The following is a 27,468-nucleotide window of genomic DNA, read 5'->3' as shown; positions in this document are numbered from 1 at the left end:
CTTGTAGCATTGAGATTTTTCCTAGTAAGGCTTTCTGGCTGTTGTCACACCAGGTGGTATCTTTTACGCATGTGTCAGGAGGTGAAGTGGGGGTTTCGAGCTCTTTGAGGTCGTTGAAGAGTTCTTTTGTGCTGGATTTGGCATGAATGATGCAGTCATTGTATGTGTCCTTTTTAACTTGTAAAATAGCCTCTTTAAAACTGAGGGAAGCCAATATAAAGTTGCTTTTGTTGAAGACTGTGGAGAGGCTTTTCCATACAGTTTCAGCATTTCTTTTAGCTTTACGTAGTGACCTAAAGTGCAGAGTGAACCACGAGTTGAGGTGGACTCAGGGTTTGGCTTTGCATGGTTTTAAAGGTGCTAATGTATTGATGGCCTTGAGTACTGTGTTATTATAGATGTCTACCATGACAGTGGGATCTGTGGGCATGTAGGGCGCAGTGAGGATGGGCTGTAGCAGTGGATGTAATTTCTCGGCTGTTATATTGCGGTTATTTCTAGTGCATAGGGGAGAGGCTATATTTGGCTGGTTAGTTTCATTCAAGGTGAATGTAATGAGATGATGGTCCATCCAAGCACATGGTGTGTTGGCAAGTATATTAATGTTGCAATTGAGGTTGGCTAGCCAATCTAACGTCCTTCCTTTATATTGTGCGTTGGTTTAGTTATATGGTGATTGAAGCCTAATTCAGTGATTGAATTGACTAGGTCTAATGCGTTGCGGTCTTTAGGACCTTGGAAGCCCAGATATAGGTCGCCCAACATGATAATTTGGGAACCTGGCTTGGTGTTGGCAGTAAGGATGAGAGTGATGTCCTCTTGGAATGTGGATGGGGCCCAGGATGTCTATAGACTAGGTGTATGGTGATGGTGCGGGATGCTGAAATGTGTAGTTTGATGGATAAGAGTTCCGCTGATTTAATGGTGTTACTGGGCATGGGTCTGTTCCCTAGTGTAGTTTTGGCGATGAATGCGAAGCCTCCGCCTTTAGAATGATTACAGTCTCTGTCCTGGTGGATGATGGAGTAGTTTTCAGGTATGGCTAGTGCCGCGTCAAGCCAAGTTCCAGTGATTGCCAGAAAATCGAGGTCATTGGCTGTTATGATGTCAGCAATATCTAGGGCATGGGCAGGTTAGGATCTTGCATTAATGAGTCCACCCTTGATGATTGTGACAGGGTTGTTGGGGGGGAGTATTTTTTGTGAGAGGTGTTGATTTTGGTGGGTGAGGTGATGTTTATTGGGTCTGGGCTCAGGGTGGGCATTGAGGCTATGGTTCTGTCAGGCGGAAGAGCCTGCGTGGGGCTGAATCGGAGTCTGGAGTCTAGTCTGATATTCCTGTTTTGAAGTGTGCATGGTTGGTTAGGTGTGGGTTTGGTTGCAAATTGTTTAATCCATTGGACGGGGGTGAGGTGGTAATGGTGACTGGGTGGGAGTGGTGTGCGTGGGTGTGTGTGGGATGCCTGATTGTAGGAATTTGGATGGAGGTATGCTGTCGGAGGGGGGACGTTTCTTGGACATCGATAGTTGAATGCAGTGAGACATGGTTGTATCATAAATGGGTGTATTTCTGATTGTGGCTGTAGGGGCAGCCCAGGTGACCATGCATGTGCAGAGGATCAGAAGGGGCAGGAATGGAGTTAGACGCATGAGCGGGACTAGCAGTATGGACTGTACTAGCAATGTTGGGGAGCTTAGAGAGTTGGTGGAGCAGGTATGTTTTACAGGTGCAGCATGGTAGTGCTTAATAGGGAACACTAGGTAAGCCGGTAATTAGGTCAGGCATTGGGAATACTGTGATGCAGGTGCAGTGACAGTGCAGTGTGGAAGGCAATCACTGGTACAGGGGGCCTTTGAGAATGCAACAGTAATCAATAGCCCAGGTAGGCCTTAACAGTGCAATGGCAAGCAATAGCCCAGGTGGGCCTTAACAGTGCAATGGCAAGCAATAGCCCAGGTGGGCCTTAACAGTGCAATGGCAAGCAATAGCCCAGGTGGGCCTTAGCTGTGCAATGGCAGGCAATATGCCTGATGGGCCTAAAAAAATGCAATAGTAAACAAAGGCAGTTGGTGCTAGCATGAGATGGGTTCAACACGCTTGATACAGGTGGTCTCGTAAAATAACCAGCTATACTAAGCACGCAAAAGACTGAGCTGGAAGAGCAGTGCTAAATGCTATAATCCAAGGTGGAGTGCAGCACGGACCATGCAGATCAGTGCTCTCAATACCAGCATGTTATTAAATTATAACTGTGTTGACATAGAGGACATGCTAAAACTGAGGTAATAAGCAGTGCTAGCTACTTATGATATGAGACAGGGTACACCATGCGTGATATAGGAGGCAGAGATATGCTAAATAGTAGATTCGATACTTTTTAATAAGCGGGTTAGGGTTTTGAAGGCAAGATAGTACGTAACTAAGCAAACAGTTGACTTAGAAGGGGTGCATCCGCCACCCAACGGTGAAAATGCTACTGCTAGTATTGTACGAGTACAAAAGCAGAATACAGCGTGCTATATGACGTGGTATATTGTCATGTGAATGGCCAGAATTGTGTTACTGTGACACTAAGGAGCATACTGGCAGACACCGTAAAAAGAGAAAGGCACTTTGTGGATCAAATATTGTGCTCAGTTAGGTCCGCAAGGATACATGTCCAAGTCTTAGGGAGTGAGTAGTCAGCGGGACACTCGCCAGATGAGTTACTGCCGATATCTGGAATTGGCGTAGGAGCAGGCTTGTTGTTGGAGGTGGGTGGGTGAGTATATGCTTACCCTGGTGGTCGTAGCTTGCGCTGATGTTTGTTAAAGGTGCAGCATGGGTGGGCTCTTGGACCCATTGCGGCCCGGACAGGCACAGACAGGCTCTAGTTGTTAAGCTCACCTGGCTCCCACAGGGGCGTCGGTCGGACCCGGACAGCTGCGGTCTCCACCCACGTGATGCGTAGTGCAGCGATGACTGACTGGATCTGCCCTCCTAATCTTGTCTGCTTAACCCGTAGAAATATTCTCCTGCAAGTGGAGAGATGGATTTCGCCACTTGTGGATTCAAGTGATGGCACCCCCACGGTCCTCCCCAACTGATCACCTCCGAAATGTCCTCACAGCAATCTCACCTTATATTCTTGAAAGATGAGCTCTCCATCCTGCGTGGATTTGCAGGGGCGTATTGATTCCAGTTACTTCACTGGTTTAAAGGCTCGGGAGAGTTCCGGAGAGTATTGACTCTGATGTTCCTGGTGAGGACCAGTAAGTAATAAGTTCATAGAGTTCAATATGTCCGATGTTCACTCTTGTTCCCCCCTTCCTTTCTTGTCTTGCAGCTGGCTCGTGAAAAGATGCTCTTGTGGCAGCTGGTGGCGCTCAGGTAAGAGTCTGTATTACCCGGCGCTGTCCGGTAAATGTTGCACGTGGAAAACGTGTTGTTTTGTCTCTCTTTACAGATGCGGCACGTGAAAATATGGAGAGTCACAAAAGGATGCCTCCGGTGGTAAATCAGGTAAGTCTATGGTGGTAAGAATTATATTTGTTGGTTCCCTCGGCTCACCTTGTGGTTTTCTTTTGTCTCCTAGGTGCCGAAGTTCGGCGAAGAAAGGATGGAGGCAGCGCCGACCCGAAGGATGCTGTGAAGACTGGTGAGTATGGCGCGGCGCTGCAGCTGGAGGTGCAGCGCGTGCAGAAATGAAGTTCTTTTCAGGTCCGGAGACGAGATGGATCCAGAATCAGGTGTGGAATAGAAATAAGTTCGTTTTCTAACCTTGTCCCTTTCTTTCCTCTTTGTTTTAGGAGCTCCGGATTCGAGGCGGGCGTGGCAGAAGACTGGAGCAGGCTGCAGGCACGGTGAGCCGTAGGCGCCAGGACTGATTTCTACTATGAGCCTGGCGCCTAAAGTGCCAGGACTGAACCCAGATAGCCCCTAGCCGGGACTGCTGAGGTTTTACTAAATGTCTAGATGCCTGCTCCCGGGGCTGATGGGCTTGGTCCGGATGCCTGGGGGTAGGCATCATGACACTAGCCTTATGAGGCAAGACTTCGGGGGGGCGAGCCGGCTAATGCGTTCCGGTGGCGCTGGTCTGTGTAAAGAGGAGGATGGGCCCAATCGGAGCTCGCGCACGCGGTTGCTTAGCAACCAATCAACAAAGTGTGGCGATGGCCATCTTAGATGACGTCCTTGTGTGAATGCACGGCAAATGGAGGTGAAGGCTAGAGACTGCGGTCAAAATTCTGAAATCATTAATAGGAAAGCATCACAGGTAGTAGTGTGGGCCTCAGTGCAGTTTCATGCACAAGATGAAGATCAGGCACGCTTACCCTGATGATGCGGCTGGGCACGCTTCTCCAGAAGCTGCCGATGCATGAAGGAGGGATGGGCTCCTGCCCTCCCTGCATAGGAGCTGTGTCCATAAGCCTTGGTCTCTTTTTTCTGCATGCCTTTATTGAATACCGAACTGAGTCAAGCAAGAAAAGTTGCCTTTATTGAATTACTGAACTGAGTAAAACATGCAAAGTTGCCTTTATTGAATTACTGAACTGAGTAAAACATGCAAAGTTGCTTTGATTGAAAACCAAACTGAGTAAAAGCAAGCAAAGCAACCTTTAACGGATCAAACAAGTAAAGTTGCCTTTATTACCGAATTGGAAGTAAGAAATAAAGGTGCTTTTATTTAAGTGAAACATGTAAAGACCTATTCATGGAATAAATTGGATGGATTGGATGATTGAATGAAATAAGAAAAGCTGCGTTTGTGATGGAATGAACCACAAACTGAAAACTAAGGAACAGCTGAGTTGAATGAACAACTACGAGTACAACAATAAAGATTGAGAAACCACTCATATGTTAAAGTGTGAAGCTACATTTGAGAAACTACTTGTTTGGCTGAATATTGAACTTCTCAAGGAAGCCTGGACAGTTCCTGGTTGTGCAACCTGTGATGGGTGGACCATGTGTTCTGAAACTGCACCAAGACCAGAGAATACTACATGGGGAATGCATAACTATTGAAAGCGAATGCTAGATTTCACTGCTACTGCCATACTTGAGACAGTGCCCTGGCCATAAAATGCGTTCGCTTTACATGAGGTTTAAATTCAACCTCTTTTCAACTTCAGAGCGTACCAAGAAATGGTCCAATAGTTTGTTTTCAGAAGTTGAAGGATGTAGATTTTGCAAAAATCGTCAAAAAGAAACTTTGAAACATCTTGTTATATACTGGGTCTTTTTTACAAAAGCACGACAAACTAACTTGTTGAAATATCAAAATGTATTAGCCTATCAATGTGAAATGCTCTGGATACAATGTATGTGGGGCTATAGAATGTCTTTGATCATCTATTTAACACAATTGTTGTATGATATTGAAAAGAACTTAAAGCGTAAGAACTCCCGCTTAGATGGATTGGCGGATGAGCGGTCAGATATATCGGTTAATGAGGTACTAGTGCATTCTACAACCGAATGAAAGTGCAAAAAGTATGTTTATCCTGATGGGGAAATTATTGATCCTAATTTAGTTATATATCTGATACTCTGTTGGAGGTGGAATCAATGTGCTGATATGTATAAGTCCTGCATATCATAATACCTAGACTGCGAATATGGTCCTTCAGCAAAACACCACTGTTATGGGAGCTATTTATTACGTTTGTCCTGATTGTTTTTATGGTTTTATCATTCTTAAAAGATCGTAAATTCTTGAAGTAATATAAAAAATTGTTGTAAAGATAATTTGTATCGAAAAACAACAATAAAGTTTTAAAGTTTAAAAAAAAATGCTAGGTTTCTGGTTGCATGACCTGTAATGGTTGGACTGTGTGGTCTGAAACTGCACCAAAAACAGGGAACCGCTACAAGCTGACAAGGAAGTTTGCTGTAGTAAAAGAAGGAAAACCACAAATGGTGCATATCAGACTTGGGGAAGTGAGCCCCGAGTTGTAAAGTCTTGTGCATAACCAATTACCAGACAAAGTTTCAATATAATTCTTTTTGTGTTATATTTGAACATTGAACTTGGGGAAGGACACCCATGACAAATTACCCTGAACTTTATTGAACTTGCGAATGGGCACCCTAATCTTTGAAAAAGTGTGGAACTGTGTTTCTTCAAGTTTCAAACAAAAGTAAATTGAACATTGTGATGAACCTATTGACTTTGGGGAAAAAGAAGCGAAGAGTAAGCCTGAGCTGGAAGTAGCTTAGAACTGTATGCCCGAATCGCTGTTTAGTTTATGGTTGACATCCCTACACATTCTTTTGTATTAGTTGCGAGGGCAAGCATAGGTTTTGGACACAGACAGACTTTTCAGTTGAACATTCTGACACAGACTTTACTTAGTTTCTTTAGATAGGGAAAGGCCACCTTAGTTTAGGGCAAGATAGGCCTTACTCTATCCTGACATTTTCTTAATAAAACATTGTTGTAAAACTTTGAATCTGTCGTCTGTGTCTCCTTCCATGATGACAACCTCACATATGGTGTCAGAAGTGGGATGCACCTTGATACCCTTCCTCTTACCACTTATCACTTAAGGCATGGAGATAAAACCAGATTAGAGTTAGAGCTCCGGACAGTTATTCGACCAGGAGCCTTAGGACCCATATCAACAAGGGAAGTTTGACCACTTCTTCTCCTGAGTCTGTCCTAGAACAGATAATCTGGAGGTAAAATCTGATTCCACAAAGGATCTAGAATTTTCTTTGGATCTGTTTCTGATAGAGGCTCAAGTGATAGCCTATCTTCTCCCGAAACTATGGCATCTCTAGAAGATGTATTGGCACAATTTGCCAAACGTCAGACTGAAGCTGAGCAAAGGCTACAAACGGGGTTAGAAAAATTAATAGCCATCGAAGGAAAACCCAATATTCCTCAGGGAGTCTTACAACCATATAAAGAGAGAGATGAGCTAGGAATTTATTTTTTGAATTTTGAGTGGATAGGCCAACAATTTAACTGGAGGGATGAATCAAAGATCTGTTACTTGGGACCTCTTTTAAAGGAGAATTACAGACTTCAGATCAACTATTGAACCTCCCAGGAACTGCCTCTTTTGTGGAGATTAAAGAAGGACCTTTACAGCAGGTGGGTCATGTTGTGATTGACTTTCCTTCCTGTGCTTTTATCCTGCTTGTATGAGGTGTATGTAAGGTGTGATTTTAACACTTACCTGGACTCCTCAGGAGCGTAATACCTTCCCAGCCTGTGGACCCGATACCTTGGAGCCTTTAGGATTCTGTTTCTGTTTGAACAAACAAATGACAACAATAGAAATGCTATAACATCTATTAACTGAGATAATACTATATGTGATGTGTATACTCCTTAAATCACTCCCTTCTAACTCTAGGGCTGAATTCCCTTCTCACCTGTGTTTTATTATTGTGGAGCTCTGCATCCTGCTTTTCTACAGGGGCGCGTTGAGATGGAGAAACAACAGTAACTTGGGTTGCTGATGAACTCTCTAGCTTCCTGCCTTGAAATGTCTATTCTTTTAAGAATGATTCTTTGGGTAAGTAAGCAGATGAAGATACTGTAATCTTTAAGGGCTTGAATTGATTCCTACATTGGAGATTGTGAAGAGGTGCCGGCAGCGGACTTGGGAAAAGCCACCAACTCGCACACATCGGACGAAGTCGGCGAGCCTGACGGGAGCGGAGCCGCCCCAGCAGAACGCTACGGCGGGGTTAGCTACCCACCTTACTGGAGTCGCCGACCCGGACTGGGAAGGGGGCGGGAACCTTGTCAGGAAACAGGCCGCGGCCGAGGAGGAGTAAGAACCCCGACATCAGGGGCCACCCCTATGACCCCAAGTCCCGGCGCCGCATGGATGCCACCGATGGAAACGCTTCAGGAACAGTCCCCATGCTACAGGGGCAGGCGAAACTGACGGCAGGGAAACCCAGTCTTAAGGGAGGCGGGACCAAACCTTCCCAACCAATAACAGACGAGCTAGGCAAGACGTCTGCTCATTGGTGGGGATTTGAAACCAGTGAAGTATATAAAAGCCCGCCTTTTCTAAACAAGGCTGTCTGTTATATTCACAGGACACCGAGGAGCACGCAGGCAACCCCGAGTGGTGGGCCTACCCAGATAACCCGAGTTAGAGGACCACAGCCTTATCCCAAGGGAAATTGGGGAAGGAAAAACCCCACGGTGAAGCAACCGCCAGAACTTTCAGTTTATTATTGATTTACTACACCTTTCAGTTATTGACTCTTTCCTGATCAACCATACGGCAATAATAAAGATTATTGCAGCACGTGTTTTGTCTCCTGTCTTTCATTTCCACAACTGGCGACGAAGGTGGGATAAACGGCGGCGCGATGGAGGCATTGATCAAAACGCTGTCGGAAGGACAGCAGCAACTGCAGCAGTTGGTTCAGTTACAAAACCAACAAGCAGCTGCTGACCGCCAAGCCTTCCAGCAGGCATTGCAGTTACAAAGCACGGTGCAAACTACTGCACAGGATAAACATCATGACACTATATCGAAGCTAACCGATATGGTGGCTAGCTCTAGGACGCAACCAATGGTCCCATCCGCATTACTACAAAAGTATAAAGACGGCGAGGACCCTGCCTTCTTTTTTACAAGTTTCGAAAGAATAGCCAGGAACGCACAGTGGCCCCCCGAACGATGGGGACAATATGTCGCCCCCTTGTTGTCCGGCGTCATGCAAGGAGCCTACCAGGCGGCAAACCCCACCGGTAATACTCCCTATGGTGAGATAAAGGCGGCTGTACTGGATCGGCTTGGCCTTGATGAAGAGGCCTATCGAATTCAACTAAGGGACACCAAGTTACGGCCTGGGGAAAACCCAAGGCAGTTGTATTATCGAATAAAAGACCTGGCAGAAAAGTGGCTGTTAACTCCGACGGCCGTAACTCAACCGATACTTGACAAGATTATGCTTGAGCAGTTCGTAGAAGCCCTGCCAGGACAAATGCAGAGGTGGGTGAGGCAACATCACAGACCCTCCCTAACTGAAGCGGTGGATATTGCCTTGGCGTATCAAAAGGCTGGGTACCACAGGTTTCCACCCACAGGGATAACAGCGCGCATAGCAGTACCAATGACTGATGCCCCACTGACCAAAGGGGTCAGACCACAACAGTTGAGATGGAGACAACCTGAGGAGGCGGTTCGGAGGCCAGGAGAGAAGAGGTCTGGAATCGAAGACAAGTCTGCTGGGACCAGTCCAGGATATCGGCAACCTCAGTGCTTTGAGTGCAACGAATGGGGCCACATAGCCCGGTTCTGTCCCAGGAGAAGACCCGCTGAACCAATGGATATTGGGTACCTGCACGCGCTACAAGAAGAGAGCGTACCCGGTCCCTACATCGTGGACATACGAGTCGACGGCAGACCCACACGTGGTCTACTTGACAGCGGCAGTCGGCAAACCGCCATATCACCTACTGTAAGTAGCAAACCCAACTTACTTAACGTATCCATACCTATTAAATGTATACATGGAGATATAAAACATTATCTGATGAAAAATGTGGCTATTGAAATAAACGGGGAGTTGTCACCCTTGAGGGCTGCCGTCCTACCTTTTCTGCCTGCCCCGGTAGTCATAGGGACTGATTTACCTAACTTTGACCAGGCACTGATGACGAAGGAGGGGAGAAGGGAAGTAGGTCCCGAGCCAGAACCCGGAAGGGGCATGTCTGGTCCAGGAACCCTCATCAATAAAAAGAGACGAAGCCGTATGGACTGGTGTCAGGCTTGTTATGACTAGAGCCATCGACTGGAAATTAGAGGATAATGAGGATAGCATTAGGACAGAAACCCTAACGGACAACACCCTCAAGGTAGCCCGAGAGAGGGCTACACCGGAAGGGGATCCAGATCTTTCCAGGGGACCAGGATTTGTGCTTCATCAAGGTCTACTGTACCGAAGATATAAGGCAGATGATGGGACTGTTAAGGAACAGTTAGTTTTACCCAGAAAGCAACGCCCCATAGTACTGCAATTAGCCCACAACCATCCTTGTGGAGGCCACATGGCTTCGCTGAAAATGCAGCAAAATATACTCAAACGGTTTTATTGGCCGGGAATCTATGGGGAGGTGGCCCAGTTTTGCAAAAGATGCCCTACCTGTCAACTAACGAGTGGAGTAAAACCAGCTAAAGCTCCTCTACAAAAGATGCCCCTTATTACAGTACCATTCCAGAGAATCGGCATGGATATTGTCGGTCCATTGGATCCAGCCAGTAGAGGGTATAAATACATGCTGGTCGTAGTCGACTACGCTACACGCTATCCTGAAGCATTTCCCCTTAAGGGGACGTCAGCCAGACAACTATGTGATCAACTCATACCCTTCTTTGCCCGAGTTGGCTTACCCTCAGAAATCATCACTGACCAAGGGATGAATTTCATGTCGACCTTACTACGACAAGTGTGCGAACGCCTACACATTAAGCAGCTAAGAACATCCGTGTATCATCCCCAAACCGACGGCTTAGTCGAAAGATATAATAAAACGATAAAGAAAATGTTGAGAAGGGTGACAGGACCAGGTGCCCAGAACTGGCATAGGGCGATACCTCTTGTTCTGATGGTCCTTCGAGACACGCCGCAGTCCTCCACAGGGTTTTCCCCCTTTGAGCTCCTGTTCTGGAGACAACCCCGAACAATCCTAGACCTGGTTAAGGAAGAATGGAAGGCCTCCGAAGAAATGACCCTAACCGAATATACTGAGGAACTGAAGGAACATTTAAGCGCACTGCGTGCTTTGGCGGAAGCCAACCTCTCTCATGCCCAGAACATACAAGAGAAAAACTATAATAAGGGGAGCAGAATGAGATGTTTCAGCCCAGGAGACCAGGTACTCGTACTCTTACCTACCAGCGCCAACAAATTACTGGCCAGATGGAAAGGCCCGCATAAGATCACGGATGTTCTCAGTCCCGTGACCTATAGGGTGCACCAACCTGACCGAACCAACCCGGACCAAATATACCACATCAACTTGTTAAAGGAGTGGAATGAACCCCTAGTATCAGCACTAGGAACCATCGGCGACATAGAAACGTTGGAAACCGCGAACCCGGACCCCGGTTCGCTGGACAACGTCCAGTGGGGGAACGCCCTATCGCCAATCATGAGAACGGAGCTAATGTATAGGCTACTACCCTACAGAGAATCCTTTTCCACCTTACCAGGGAGGACCAAAATACTTGAACATAAGATAAAAACAGAGTCCGGACAGGTGGTACGGCTCAGACCCTATCGGATACCCGAAGCCCGGAGACAAATCATAAACACTGAGGTAGATGAAATGTTGCACCTAGACATCATTGAGCCTTCAGTCAGCGCTTGGTCATCGCCCATCGTTCTGGTCCCTAAACCTGATGGCTCAATCCGCTTCTGCATGGACTACAGGCAGCTGAACAGCGTGTCTAGTTACGAAGCATACCCAATGCCACGGATGGACGAGTTGTTAGAGGGACTCGGCGCTGCCCGGTATCTGAGTACTCTAGACCTAACAAAGGGATACTGGCAGATCCCTTTGCGACCCCAGGATAAAGAAAAAAACGCCTTTTCCACACCGAGGGGACTGTATCAGTTTAAGGTTCTTCCTTTTGGCCTACATGGGGCACCTGCCACCTTCCAAAGACTTATGGACATCATCCTAAGACCGCATGAGGGATATGCAGCGGCCTACCTTGACGATATCGTCATATACAGCAAAACCTGGGAGGATCATCTGAACCACTTGGAAACGGTTGTAGCCGACCTACATAGAGCAGGCCTTCACATCAATCCCAGTAAGACCACGATGGGAACTCACGAAACAAAGTACCTCGGACACGTGGTGGGGGGTGGAATGCTGAAACCACAGATGTCCAAAACCGAGGCCATTCATCGCATCCCAACACCTGTGAATAGGAAACAAATACGGGCTTTTCTGGTGCTCGTTGGTTATTATAGGAGGTTTATTCCCGATTTTTCTTCCATAGCCGCGCCACTCACCGATGCGCTGAGACTCAAAGGGAACCCAAACCTGACCAATAACGAAGCCGCCCTAAGGGCCATAGACCTTCTAAAGGAAAGGATCACATCTGATCCGGTATTATGTTGTCCCGACTTTCAGAGGCAGTTCTTCCTCCAGACTGATGCCTCGGACCATGGCTTGGGCGCCGTCCTGTCTCAGGAACAAGAATCGGAACTGCGGCCCATATGCTTCATCAGCCGAAAGTTGCTGCCACATGAGTCGGCCTACTCCACGATTGAGAAGGAATGCCTGGCCATCAAATGGGCGATTGAATCACTCAAGTACTATCTGGTTGGTCGTCGGTTCACGTTGTTCTCGGACCATGCACCTCTGCAATGGCTTGCCCGACACAAAGATACCAACCAGAGGGTTCTCCGCTGGTTCCTCTCCCTACAACCCTTTGACTTTCTGACTCTGCATAGACCAGGCAGATTTCAGCTGGTGGCAGACTACCTGTCCAGGTGCTCTCACTGGCCCGATCGGCCAGATCCCGGGGTGAGTATGTGTGAAGAGGTGCCAGCAGCGGACTTGGGAAAAGCCACCAACTCGCACACATCGGACGAACTCGGCGAGCCTGACGGGAGCGGAGCCGCCCCAGCAGAACGCTACGGCGGGGTTAGCTACCCACCTTACTGGAGTCGCCGACCCGGACTGGGAAGGGGGCGGGAACCTTGTCAGGAAACAGGCCGCGGCCCGCGGCCGAGGAGGAGTAAGAACCTCAACATCAGGGGCCACCCCTATGACCCCAAGTCCCGGCGCCGCATGGATGCCGCCGATGGTAACGCTTCAGGAACAGTCCCCATGCTACAGGGGCAGGTGAAACTGACGGCAGGGAAACCCGGTCTTAAGGGAGGCAGGTCCAAACCTTCCCAACCAATAACAGACGAGCTAGGCAAGACGTCTGCTCATTGGTGGGGATTTGAAACCAGTGAAGTATATAAAAGCCCGCCTTTTCTAAAGAAGGCTGTCTGTTATATTCACAGAACACCGAGGAGCACGCAGGCAACCCCGAGTGGTGGGCCTACCCAGATAACCCGAGTTAGAGGACCACAGCCTTATCCCAAGGGCAATTGGGGAAGGAAAAACCCCACGGTGAAGCAACCGCCAGAACTTTCAGTTTATTATTGATTTACTACACCTTTCAGTTATTGACTCTTTCCTGATCAACCATACGGCAATAATAAAGATTATTGCAGCACGTGTTTTGTCTCCTGTCTTTCATTTCCACAGAGATATATCTGTTTCTAGTTGCTTTTGTCTTTTTTCTCTTTTTCGCAGGTTCTAGGAATTTGGGAAAATAATTATGACTGCATATGGCTGTGGAGTTACTCTCGATGAGAAAATGTTTTTAATGTAAGTTCACCAATACAGAGTAACTGCAGACTTGAAGGTGGAGTGTGGTAACAACTGTGAGGTGAAAACTTGAAGAACCTTCAGGTACGTAAATGCTTATAAAACGTCTTATCTCTTAAACTGTTAAGTTTGTTTTTTAATGAAATACCTCTTGTGTTGTCTGCAGGTTTTCAGAAATCTGAGGAAAAAACCTTCGGAAGATGTAGTGGCTGCGGATGAAACTTCTGACTGAAGATGCTGCGACTACGAGCGAAAACTTCTGACTGGAGATGCTGCGTCTGTGAGTGAAACTTCTGACTGAAAATGCTGCGACTGCAAGCGAATAAATGTTCTTAACTGAATATAACAGCATCAGCAATAACTATCGGGTAAGGAGTGGGGGGCGTGGCTTGATGGCTACGTGAGAGGACGTACCTTGGAGGAGCTCCCGATGATCCGATCCTGATCCTGGGAAGAAGTGATGGTTTTTGGCGGACTTTCAAGCCCACGGTGCATCCAAGGGCGCATGAAAGTGGGGGGCACATGGTGAGTGCCCTCCCCACCAGCGAGACTGCATATCCACGGAACTAGACTTCGAAGAAGGTGGTGGTCGCGCAATGGAAGGGCAGCACCCAAGATGGCCGCCTGTGGACAAAGGGCCATAAATGGTCCGTGGAGCTGAGGAAGACAAAGTTGGTCGGAACGTGGGCGAGCCCAACCAGATAGACGTGTCGCATGCGCCTCTGGCTGAAGGCAAGAACAAAAGGGCGAGCCCCCATTGAGGAGGCCCTGAATTGTGGCGGGCTAGCAGAGTGAACCCGGGTTCAGCGGAACCTTGCTGTGAAGGGGCCGGCGAGTGAACCCCGCGAGGTACTCTGCAGCGCCGAGGGTACAGCAGGGCGCGTGGGCCCAACCGACGCAGCAGGATGTCCTCCAAGGTGGTGCGACCCCGGATCAAGCAACCCACGATGGAGGCCTACGCTAGGTCGCCCTCGGGCGCGGAAGGGGGCAAGAGCAAAGAAAGCCCCGCGGCGGTGATGGACCCGCCGGGTACTATCCAGGAGGTGCTGGCAGCAATTGCCGACTTGAAGGTGGCCTGGGAGACGAAGCTGGGCCTGGCCATGAAAGAGCTGCAAGAGGGCCTAAACCTTAAGATCGGAGTGGTCCGAGAAGAGGTGAACCTGTTGCGCCAGGATGTGCGAACGATCGCGGAGCGCACTGGGGAACTGGAGAAGGAGTTGGCCCCGACCACGGAGGCGTGCAATACACACGCCAAGGAGCTTCATGCCCTCATGCAACGAGTGGGCAAGTTGGAGGACAGAGCAGAGCAGGCAGAGGGGCGCGCCAGGTGCAACAACATTCGCATAGTGGGGGTTCCGGAGGGAATGGAAGGATCGAACCCCACGGATTTCGTTGAAACCATGCTCTTGCAGGAGATTACAGGCGGGGAGCTGACCCAGGGGTTCGCGGTCGAAAGGGCGCATAGGGCCCTGATGAGGAGACCGGCCCCAGGAGCCCCCCCGCGGCCGTTGATCGCAAAGATCTTGAACTATCGTGACCGCGAGAAGATTCTCGAATTTTTCCGGAAAGGAGGCACGATAGAAAGGGGGTCAGCGAATGTAACGGCGTATCCGGATTATACGCTGCTCGTACAACGGAGTCGAATGAACTTTGGAACAGTGAAGAGGAGGCTTAGAGAAGCAGACCACCGCTACATGTTGCTCTACCCCGCCAGGTTAAAGGTGTTTCATAAGAACAGATCCCTCTTCTTTGAGACGCCGACCGAAGCGATGGAATGGTTGGATATGCAAGGTCGACCTCAAGAATCGGATGCCCAGACAGAAGCGGCTGGAGATAAGTAGCACGTTGCAGAGGCACCGGTGAGGCCATAGCTATGACATTGGGACTGGAATATAGTATGATATTGTGCTGTGGGGGGGGAGTCACGGTATCTGCCGGCGGGTCCCGTTGAATTCACTTCTCCTAAATAGACGACTGGGAGCTCCTGGGGAGCAACCCCTGCACCCAATAGTAGTATATTTAGTTAGGTCACTGTTAGATTGGTGACACCCCGCGGGGTCCTCGTTCTCGTACACGAGACCAGACGTGGGTAGGCCTGAGATCCAGGGATGGAGCTGGGCTATTGTTGGGGGTTGGCGGGGAGGGGGGGGGGAATTGTGTGCAGTGGTGTGAAGTTGGGGAAGGGGGGAGGGGGCACTGTTCGTGAATAGAAGGGAAAGAGCCAGGGAACGACCCTACGTGGGGAGCATTATGGGAAGGGATGGGATGGAGATAGACCGACCGGATGGCATCGGGTAACCTCAGAATTGTGACCTGGAATTTACGGGGCCTCAACAGCTATCTTAAACGTAACAAAGTGATGTTGTATTTAAAGAGGATGCGCGTAGACATAGCCCTGCTGCAACAGACCCACCTCACTAGGAAAAGGCTGGAGGTGGTCAGGAGGAAATGGAAGGGCACTGTTGTGGGGGTGGCGTACTCGGCGTATGCTAGAGGGGTTATTACTTAGGTAGCGCCCCATGTGCCGTTTCGGGTGCTTGATTCTACGGTGGACCCGGAGGGTAGAATGGTGGTGATAACGGGTCTCTTGGAAAACAGAGAAGTGCACATCATAAATTTGTACGCCCCCAATAACGATACAGCGGCTTACTTTAGGCCCCTCTATGGTAAACTTGGACCCCTGGCAGGGGGTACGGTAGTGTGGGGGGGGACTTTAACTGTACCATAGATCCCAGAATGGACAGGTCCAAGGACAGGGCAGGAAAAACGGCACCGGCGGCTAAAGCGCTGAGTACCTTACTGAAGAACCTAGGCCTAGAGGATGCGTGGAGAAGACTGCATCCCACGGATAGACAGTACTCAGACTACGCAGCGCCACATGATTTGTACACAAGGTTAGATTACATGTTTGTAACAGCCGAGATAGTGAGAGACGGAGCGGAATACAAGGCCTGAGTACTATCGGACCACTCGCCCTTGGTGGTAGAATGGAGACACCAGCCCCCACGTCCGCGGATCCCTACATGGAGACTAAGGACCGAGGCTCTGCAGGACGAGGGGTTTCGGGAGGGCCTGAGGGATGCCATCGAAGAGTACTTTGATATAAATACGGGAAGCGTAATCTCTGTGGGCACACTGTGGGAAGCGTTTAAGGTGGTGGTGCGTGGGGTAGCTATTTCCCAAGCTAAGGGGCAACAGGAGGTGGAAAGGGAGCTAGAGGATCTCACGCGTTGCGAGAGCACCGCTCATGACAATAGAACCAAAGTAGAGGAGCTACAGTTGTCCTGCAGCGCACTCTGGGATAGACTGTGCAGACTAAACTACAGGAAATATACGGAGAGGATACACGCAGGGGGCGACAAGCCAGGCAGACTGCTGGCCTGGCTGTATAAGAGTGAGACCCCCCGCTCGGTGATTAGTGAGATTCAGGACGAGAGAGGTTGCATATGCAACACCCAGAAAGAGGTAAATGAGGAATTCCTTAAGTTTTACAGACACTTGTATGAGGACACGGGGGAGGATATGTGTCAAGACATACTGGACACATTGGGGGACACTGAGCTGCCCACCTTGGATGATCTAGAACGCACTGAGTTAGACGCACCCGTCACCTCGGATGAGCTGGAGGTAGTGATTCGGAACTTGCCCACTTGCAAGGCGCCGGGTTCAGATGGGCTGCCCAGCGAGTTCTACAAAACGTACCAGCAAGAGTTGCTTCAGCCACTGCTTGCCACTTTCAACGAGGCCTATGAGCAGGGAGAACTCCCATTGTCCCTCCGTGAGGCTGTAATCATCCCACTCCTGAAACCAGTCAAGCCGGCCGTGGAGTGTGGGTCTTACAGACCGTTGTCCATGCTTAACCAGGACAGCAAAAATACTCACGGCGTGCTGGCTAATAGACTGAAGAGGGTGATTAAGAAACTGATACACCCAGATCAGACGGGATATGTTCCAGGTAGGAACATCACCGATAAACACAGGAGGCTACACCATGTCATAGACCAAACTGAGGAAGACACGGGCGAGCCGGCTATAGTGTCGTTAGATGCGGTCAAGGCCTTCGACTCGGTACGATGGCCCTGGCTGAAAGCGGTCCTGAAGGGCTACGGAATGGGACCTGGATGCCTCAGATGGGTCCAGTTGTTTTATAGCACCCCGATGGCGAGGGTCAAGACAGGATCCACAGTCTCAGATTCTTGGCAACTTTGCAGGGGGAACAGACAGGGATGCCCCTGGTCACCCATGCTATATATACTGGCATTAGAGCCGCTGGCAATATGCCTGCGACAACAATATGGGGAGGTGGGGATAAGCACTGCCAGTGGAGAGCATCTGATATCATTATATGCGGATGATATGCTCCTTTATTTGCGCTACCCAGAGGAAAACCTACAGTACGTGCTAGAGGTAATAGAACGGTACGCCATCCTCTTGGGCATATCGGTGAACCCTGGAAAGTCCAGTCTGTTCCCTTTGGGCAGATACAGGAATGTCCCGGTTCAGAGGCTGCCTGTCCTGCCAATACCATGACAGCCCGTGACATTTAGGTATTTGGGAATAAATATTTACCACAAGGTCGAGGCAGAACACAAGCACAACACGGAAAAGGCGATAGAGGGGATCAAGAACAGCATGGTATTTTGGTCCAGATTGCCCCTGACCATGATGGGGAGGGCGGCCTTGCTCAAGATGGTGGTCCTGCCTAGACTTTTGCACTTCTTCGTAAACGTCCCGTTTCTGATACCTAGGAGCCTATTTGCGAAACTTTATAGCGTGTGTAGGGGTTTCGTGTGGGGCAGCTCTAGGAATAGGGTTGCTCTGTGGAAGCTCCAGAACCCATGTGACAGGGGGGGATAGGCCTGCCTAATTTTGAACTCTATTACCCGGCGGGGCAGTTGCAGTACGTGGCCAGGTGGCTCTCGGCTGAAGACTCGGCGGAAGCCAGGCTCCTGCGTGGAGACACAGCCCCATACTTTCTGATGGAAGTGGTGTGGTTGTGCAGAGACAAACTGGTGGGCAAGGGGCGGCTACTGAGGCTGGGGTGGGAGATCTGGCACAGGACATGGAAGATTGGGGGGGACTCGGAGCCGTACTCCCAGCAGGCCCCTTTGGCGGCGCTGTGCGGGAGCGACTCTCAACTACTTGAATCGGTCCGCAGATACTGGGAACATGTAGGCTTAGCCACCCTCGGGGACATATGGCAGGAAGGGGAGGCAGTGGACTTTCAGAGGTTGCAGGAAGAGACGGGAGTACATGGTGGCCAATATATAACCTACACTAGGCTTGTGAAAGACTAGAGAAAGATGGCCTGAGACAGTGCTAGCGGAAGACCCAGACGCCTCCCTGGAAACCATGTATAATGTATCAGAGGGCGGGCATGAAATATCGAGGATATATGAGCTCCTGCGAGTAAGGGCAGGGAAGGAATTGCTCCAATTGAGACAAGATTGGGAGGAGGAGGTGGGAGGACCCATGACGGATGGGCAGTGGGAACGGGCCCAGAGGTACCACAAAAAGGTGTCCCGAAATGCGAGATTCCAACAGCTTCAATTGTACGTTACCCACATGGCTTATTTAACCCCCGGGAAGATTGCAAAGTTTGGGGGACCAGCTACGCAGCAATGCCCCAGGTGTGGGGAGGTGAATGCGGGACTGCTACAGATGTTTTGGGCTTGCCCGGAGGTGCATAGATTTTGGGACGAGGTTAAGACGAAACTGGCTGGTGGGGGGTGGTGCTGGATGTGGAATCGGCCTGGTCGTGCATGCTTGGGCTTTTCCCTAGACCCCGGCATTTGAAACACATAAGCAAGATGAAGGACCTGGCTTATGTTTTGGCCAAACGTAGGATTGCCATGGGCTGGAAGGCGGCCCACAAACCTAGGGTGGAGTTATGGTGGACGGACCTCTTGAGGTGGGCGGAGGCTGAATCTGTAGTCTGGTTTGAAGCGGTCACCAGGGGGGGCGAGGAGGAAGTAGGGCCCTTGCTGGCCTGGCGGCAATTGGTGGCCTCGTTGGCAAACCCTCACCAGGGTGACAACGAAACAGAGGACCCGGATGATGACTGCCTAAGTATTGTGCTACCCAATGATGCTCCCGTAAATGACATGTGAGAACCGGCTCTAGTTTAAGGGGGGATGGGGGAGTTGGGGAGTTTTGATGAAAATGTGTTGGAATATGATGCTTTCTATGTTTTGAAACATTTGTAGTGTATTTGTTTGATTTTAAAATAAAATAAAAACATTAAAAAAAAAAAAAAAAACTATTGGTAAGTCTGTTGTGTGAACTATGGTACTCTGAAGCTTTTCGTAAAACAAATGTCTCTATTAATTTCTTTTTCTCACGTTCTGTGAGGAGAAACGCTGGTAGCGTTAAGTAGCTCCCTCTGCAAATATGAACAGAACCATGCTGCTACTTGTAAATGGGTTTTGCGGCGGCCATCTTAAGTGTATGAAATGACTATTGAACAACATGGGAGTCTATGGAAGTAGATGCTGTGAATGGTATAAGTGCCATACGTGCCAGGCTAACACCCACCTTTGACCTGCTGATTGATATAATGTGCTCTGCTCATCCTGAATGAGGACTATGCTCGGTGACTGGGGTCATGACAGTGATGTCATGTGTGGAATGTTAGCTGAAGGATTGAAATGTTTATGTGTGAATAGAGTTCCACCCAGGGAAGTTGAAAGACATAAGCCTGGGTGGTGGGAGCCAGTGGGTTCCATGTCTGTACTTCCTAATCTCCTAGGTACCTGATGATTCCTGATTGGACTGAAGTACCTGAATAAAGTAAACTGATCAACATGGCAGCTTGACAGCATATCCTTTTTAAGCATATCACCTGAGATACTGTTTTAACATTTTGGCGATGAGGACCTTGATGAAGAACCCTGGAGAGAACAGGTACTTGTGTTTGTGGTCCAGGGAAAGGAGAGAGGAGACACTGCTGCCGGGAGTGTAGAGCAGGAGGAAGTTGAAGTTGAGAGACTGACATAAAGGAGAGGGATCCCACTGTCCCCATGTTGAGTCCCACCACCCAGGGAAGATTAAGGAGGTTGCCCTGTTAGCCAGGATTAAAGGAGGAGTGAGGTGAAGGAGAGTCCTGCAGAGGTGCTCAGTGAAGCGAGAAAGTGCTCTGCTATTCACCCACAGAGGATTAAAAGAGGCCCAGGAGAAAGCTGCCTGGGCGGGCAGTGAGGGAGGGTTCTGCTGGAGCCCTGGTGAAGTAAAGCTGTTTTTTCTATTTTATTTTTATTGATATAGTTGATTACAATCAACTTTTCAATATAACATAAAAATATATAAAAAGAGAGAAAGAAAAAAAAAATGAAGGTAAAATAGCACTCAACATTTTCATCAAATCAAGGAGTGAAGTTGATATAATGATTTAGCTGATTCCCAGTCCTTGGTTAAGTCCATGTTATTTCAAAAGTTTATTATGGCATAACCCAGATTTCTGTTAGCGATTGATGGTGCCAGGTACAGCTCACAGTGTTTCTTTCAAGGCAATTATATGGTGCCAGTGACTGATAGGCACCCAGAGGAATGCGGCCCAGTGCACCTAAAGTGGTTAGGGCTTTTAAGAAGGTGGACTTCAAGGGGTCCACCCCTATTCACGGTGCCCAAAGACTAGACTGGTGTCCAGTTGGTCAAAAGCTTCTCGTGGTACACTGAAGCGAGTAGTGTGCAAAGACATTGGGCCTCATTACGACTTCGGCGGTAGCCATGCCGCTATTGGCGGCATGGCTGCCGCCGAAATCGGGTCCGGGTTCCCAGAATGGGGAATTACCGGGCCATTCCGAGTTCGGAGGGCCCGGTAATTCCTCCCTCCAGGAACCAGGGCCCAGACCTTCCCCATTCCCATCTGAGCCCCCATAGGGCTCAATGGGAATGGGAGAGGGTGCAAACAACGGGCCGATTACGAGCGGCCCGTTGTTTGCTCCCTCTTCCCCTCGCGGGACCCGGTAAGGACGCCTGGTTTGACCAGGCGTTACTTACCGGGTCCCGCAAGGGGAGCTTGTAATGAGGCGGAACGGGTTTTACGGGTCCGCCTCCTTTAGCGGAGCCCGTTAACCCATTCCGCCTCAGTCGTAATGAGGCCCATTATGTCCATATACTAGCAAGCAAAATGCCAAAGGAAATGTTTTTACCGGAGTGCCTGAAGACTGTTGGGGAGCGTTCCGCACTGTGTGACACTATCTGCTGTCCATCTGTGTCGACGGTTGGAGCTGCGGAGCTCCTTGCGGCTCTGTCTCCAGTGCAACATTGATGACATCAGTGGGGTGGCTGTGGGATTCGGCGACTATTTGGAATGCCGATGCTGCTCACAGGATGAAGTCACAGAGCCTGAATTGTTCGTTGCATGCCCCTGAGCAACGTGAATACTTGAAGAAAGCACCCACCAATGCGTTGCAATGTGACCAGGGGCCCGATTCTCAACATGGCTCAGTGAACGTGCTAAATAGCACGATTCACTGCGCCATTTCGTGACGCCCAGGCACCACTGCTATTCTGAAGTGGGCCTGGGCGTCATCGCAAAGCATGACAGTGCTTTCGGTAATATCAGCCTGTTTCCATTGGAAACAGGTGGATGAAGATCTTGGCAGCAGTTTCGCTAATTAACAAGGAAATCATTGTTTAACGAAACTGTTGCCGACAATCAAAACAAAAGCACTGCTGCCTGGAGCCCTGCCAGTGGAGTGACGGCTGTGGCAGCCTGCCGGTTTTATTGTGTGCTTCAGTCAAACTTCATACACATTGCATAATTTTTACATGCACACAGACACAATCGCAATTTTAGCAGACTAATACAAAGCAAATCTAGGTGATATTTCTTATCTATGTGTTAGATGCTGGCTTTCCGGAGGCCCAGCCCGAGGAGCTGGCTCCGGTCCAGTAGGCCGCGTGGCCTGGAACGCGGCCAAGGCAGGAGCGCTGAAATGATCACACACACACGCTGGCATGTATTCGCCCGGAACTGCCTCCCTCTCCAGGGGGCGGTGCTTTTATTAAGCTGCCCTACGTCACCGCGTTGCGGGACGTAGGGCGGATGTAACATCCCTCCTTTATTTCAAAATAGCCTAACAAAACAAACATAAACAACATGCTCAACTATAAACTCCTGCCACTGCTGTTGGCTTAGCATACATAGTCATTCAGCCTCGCAGGCGGTCTCGTGGTCTCTCTCAGACTGTACCGCTTCGCTTGGGGGCTGTCCCCGCTCGGTTCGTAAGTCTGCTCACCTTCGCTGCATGTGTCCTCACCGCTGGACAGTCTCGGTGGTTGCCAGCTGCGATCCCCCGCGGGTTCCTCCTCGGGGTCTTACGCCGGCACGTCGCTGCTTTGGTGCTCGTTGTCGTCGTGAGGCCCCTCGCAATCCGTCCAGAGGTGCTGGGGCACGGGCTTGAACCAGGAGGCGTTCCTTGTTACTTCCCGACCTCCCCGTGTGACGGTTATCATGGTCCCACGCCGGTTGCTGATGGTCCATGGCAGTTCCTCATACCTGGTGTCTAACTTGGATTTCGTGGGATTTCGCAACATGAAGACTTGGTCGCCCACTCTGTGGTTTGAGGGCCTTGCTCTTGGCGCTCATGTGAGCATTGGCCCGTGTTCTCCTCGCTTCCACGCGTGCATGGTCGACGTCGTCAGGGGTTCTGCTTGGATGATGGGGAATCGACGAGTTGATGATAGTACCGAACATAAGGTCCGCCGGTGGTATGCCCGTGGTGCTGTGGGGGTGACCCGATAGTTCCTTAGGAACCGGAATAGGTCAATCCTCCACGGGCTGGCGTTTGCTTTAGATACTCGGAGTACCTTGTTGATGGTCCTGATGAATCGCTCGACGTCCCCATTAGCCTGCGGCCACCTTGGCATGATGTGGTGGTATTTGATGCCCAGTTCTTGTATGTATGACCTAAATTCCTCCCCTGTGAATGGGGGTCCATTGTCGCTTTTAATGGTCGTGGGCACACCATGAGTGGCAAACATCTTTTCTATCACCGGGATGACCACTTCCGCGGCGGTGGACTCCAGTATCTCGAACCTCTGGATAGCGTGAGTGATCATCGATTGCCACCAGTAGATGTAGACCCTCTCTGATTTTGCAAAAGTCAATGCTGATTGCTTCCCATCGTGCCCGGCCACGCTCGGCCGATAGGATCGGTTCTGGGTCTGGTGGTCCACTCGTTATTTGGCAGGGTAGACATGTGTTCACTAGGTCCTCAACACGATCGTCGATGTGAGGGAACCATACCCGGTGTCTGACCCGTGCCTTTGTTCTTGCCAGCCCTTGGTGTCCTTCATTTGCTAAGGCAACTATCCTGTCTTGCAGCCTTGGGGGTATGATGATGCGGTCACCCCTTAGCAGGAGCCCTCCCTCAGTGATTGAGAGGTCTTGTCGAACCGTGAACATGCCCGCTAGGAACTCCTTGGCCCCCTCGGTTCTGTTGCGTGTGTGCGACATGAAGTCTTTCCAGTTGCCTGACATAATGGCGTCTTTTACCAGATCGCAACAGGGGTCATTCTGGGTTTCTGTTGCAATGTCCTCAATGTTTATCGCTTTGGGCCTCATGGTGTGGACCACTTGACAAATGTGCTCCTCCGTTTCTTCGGCGACTAACACTTCCTGCTGGGTGGCTGGTCGTGGGTGTCTCGACAGGAAGTTCGCGGGGTTGCCGCCACCCGGTTGGTAGACAAGTTCGAAATCATATTGCTGGAGGTGTAGCAGCCACTTGGTGATTCTGGCTGGTGGGTGTGCCGATGACCCAATGAAGATTGATAGTAGGGGCTTGTGGTCGGTGATCGCCGTGAACTTGCGCCCATATAGGTCCATGTGGAAGTGTTGAAACCCCCATAAAACGGAGATTGCCTCCTTTTCTATATGGGAGTACCTTTGTTCCGTTGCTGTGAGCGCCCTGGATGCATATGCAATCGACCTTTTTGTGCCCTCTTTCGTGACCTGCATCAGGATTGCTCCAAGTCCGACTGGGCTGGCATCCACAAATAGTTCTGTCGGGAGGTCGGTGTCATAGTAGGCCATCTTGGTATCAGTTGACAGGGAGTCTTTTATGCTCTCAAATGCTTCCTGGCATTCGGGCCCCCAGTCCCACTTGGTGCTGGCCTTTGTTAGCTCCCGCAGCGGTTCGGATAGGGTTGCTAAGTTCCGAATGAATCTGCAACAGTAGGTGGCCATTCCCAGGAAACTGCGCACCTCGGTGGGAGTCGTGGGGGGGCTGGCAGCTTGTATGTCCGCCACTTTCTGGGGATCAGGTGATCTGCTGGTGCGGTCGAACCTGTATCCAAAAAAGGTTATTTCTGGTTTTAGGAATTCGCACTTCTCTCGATGGATTGTGAGTCCGGCGCTTTCCAGCCTGCCCAGTAGTGCCTTCAGTCTCACGATGTGTTCCTTGGTGTCCGGTGCATGTATTAGGATGTCATCGCTCACGTTCAATACCCCTGGTATGCCTCTGATGACCTCCTGGATGGTTTGTTGAAAGACCTCCGCGGCCGATGATATGCCGAAACTCAGGCGCTTGTACCTCCTCAGACCTAGGTGGGTTGAGAACGTGGTGATATAGCGCGACTCTCTGTGTAGCTTCAGCTGGTGGTACCCCGCCTTTAGGTCTACCTTTGAGAACACACACGATCCAGTGAGGTCAGTGATGATTTCATCAATTGTGGGTGTTATGTGTCGCTCTCTTTTTATGGCTGCATTGGGCAGGCGCATGTCAATGCAGATCCGAACTTTTCCTGGTTGTTTGGGCTTCCGGGTGACTACCATCGGGGAAACCCACGGTGTTGGTCCCGTGACTTCTTCAATAATACCAGCGGCTTCGAGTGACCTTAACTCCTTCTCCACTTGTTCCCTCATGTGGAAGGGTGTCCTTCGGTGTCTTACCGCGCGTGGTTGCACTGATTGATCAATATGCAGTTTGATGGTCTTTCCTTTGAGACAGCCTATCCCCCTCTGTAGCTTGGGGTGTTGCCTGAGGAAGTTCTCGACCTCGGATGTGTCGTCAATGTGGCATATGAATTTGACCACGCCCAGGTCTTCAGCCGCATCTCCGCTCAGCAGGCTTTCAATTCCCGCCTTGACAACATAGATCTTCGACCACAACTTCTGTTCGCCATGCTCAAGAGTGGTGCGGAACCTCCCGATGACTGGTAGAGGTTTCCGACTGACGTAGGCAAATAGCCGAGTGTCTGTGGATTTTAGCTCAGGTCGTGGTGCGAGGGTTTGGAAAACGGTGGTTGGCATGACGTTTACCGAGGCCCCCGTGTCAATGGTCATCTGTATGTCCTGGCCTTGTATGTTGACCATGCATTTTCGTCGCCTGGCGGTTCTTTTCGACGGTGCTGGCCCTTGGTTTAGTGTAGATACTAGGTACACCTTTCGGCCCTTTCCTTCGTTTTCCGTGCCTGCTGTTTGTCGTAGGGCTGAGAGGTCATCTCCCTCTTCTTCCGTCGAGGAGTTGACTACAGCAACTCTCCTCGCGCTGGCTTGTTTCTTTTTTTTCGATGACCCTTTTTCCTGGGATCCTTGTGGAGGCTGCAGTGGCGTGTTCACTGATCTGCACACTTTCGCGTAGTGGTCCTTCCTGCCACATGCTCCGCACGTGGTGCCTTGCGCCGGGCAGTTTCGCCTTCCGTGCCTTTGACCACCACACCATCCACATTCAGCTGGTCCTGGTGCTCGAGGCTGCCACCTGTTCTGGGTATAACCGCTGCCACTTTCACTTCTCGCGGATTGTCTGTCTGAGATTTGAGCAACCATCGCTGTAGAAAGTGACGCTGAAGTTTTTGTAGGGTCACTTCCATGTTGGCGGCCCTGGAGTGGGCGAGCTCCCTCTGTCGACCCAGTTCCAGGATGCGTTGTAGGGGGATGCCCTTTTCACTGAGCACGAGACGCCTCAGCTTCTCCGAGTGAATTCCATTTATGATTTGCCTCCTTATCTCCCTTTCAGTGTTTGTAAACTCACACGACATGGCCAGCTTCCTCAGCCTCGTGTGGTAGGCGTCGAGAGTCTCATCGGTGGCCTGGATGGTCGTGCAAAAGATAAAGGTTTCATAGTCTGGATTTAGTTGCGGGAGAAAATGTGCTGTTAGCGCGTCCTTCGCACTCCGGTATGCGTCTTGGCCGTCATCGACATCCAGGGAGTTAAAGATGCGCAGCACCTCGTCGCCCACACTGAGGAGTAGATGAGCTTTCATCTTTCTGGAAGACGTGATGTCCTTACATTCCATGGCCATCTCAAACTTCTGTAGCCATAGCTGCCATCTGGGCCCACTGGACGATGGGTCTGTGAATGGGTTGAATGGTTGGATCAACGTCGACGAACTCCCCTGCGTGCGAGGCGGCGGTGACGCCATAGACAGGTTTGCCGCCATCCTGGACGGTGTTGAGGGTCCAGGGGTAGATGACCCAGTCGCCATGGTGTAGCGTGCGCTTTGTCAACGATACTCCGCCCTCTGGGTTCGTGCGCGCCCTGTGGTGAGGCAGTGTCCTACCGGCACTTGTGCTCCGATGGATTGGCGCTTCGTGACCCGTGTGCCATGCGAGGGGCGTTGTGCAGGTGATGACCGTGATGACACGAGACGAGAGAGAAAAAAAAAAAAAAATTCACCCCCTTGAAAACGATGTGTGGGAGGGGAAGTGAATTTTTTTTTTTTTTTTTTTTTTTTTTGGGGGGGGGGTGGGGGTCACGTGATCGTGGGGGCCCCCACCGGGTGTCCAAAAATTAACACGGAGCGTCCGTGTGGCATCCGCGTGTGAAAAATGGTGGTGGAGCGCGTGGATGCTCGCTCACTTCCTCGTCGCCATTGTTAGATGCTGGCTTTCCGGAGGCCCAGCCCGAGGAGCTGGCTCCGGTCCAGTAGGCCGCGTGGCCTGGAACGCGGCCAAGGCAGGAGCGCTGAAATGATCACACACACACGCTGGCATGTATTCGCCCGGAACTGCCTCCCTCTCCAGGGGGCGGGGCTTTTATTAAGCTGCCCTACGTCACCACGTTGCGGGACGTAGGGCGGATGTAACACTATGGTGCAATTTAAATCTATTTGAGGGCAACTGACTAAAATACAATTTAAATCTAGAACACAACCCTGCCTAC

The sequence above is a fragment of the Ambystoma mexicanum genome, chromosome 5q (genome assembly GCF_040938575.1).
Source record: "Ambystoma mexicanum isolate Mex_15411 chromosome 5q, UKY_AmexF1_1, whole genome shotgun sequence".
NCBI classification, from domain to species: Eukaryota; Metazoa; Chordata; class Amphibia; order Caudata; family Ambystomatidae; genus Ambystoma; species Ambystoma mexicanum.
The sequence above is the reverse complement of the archived record's forward strand: the minus strand, read 5'-3'. Positions refer to the sequence as shown.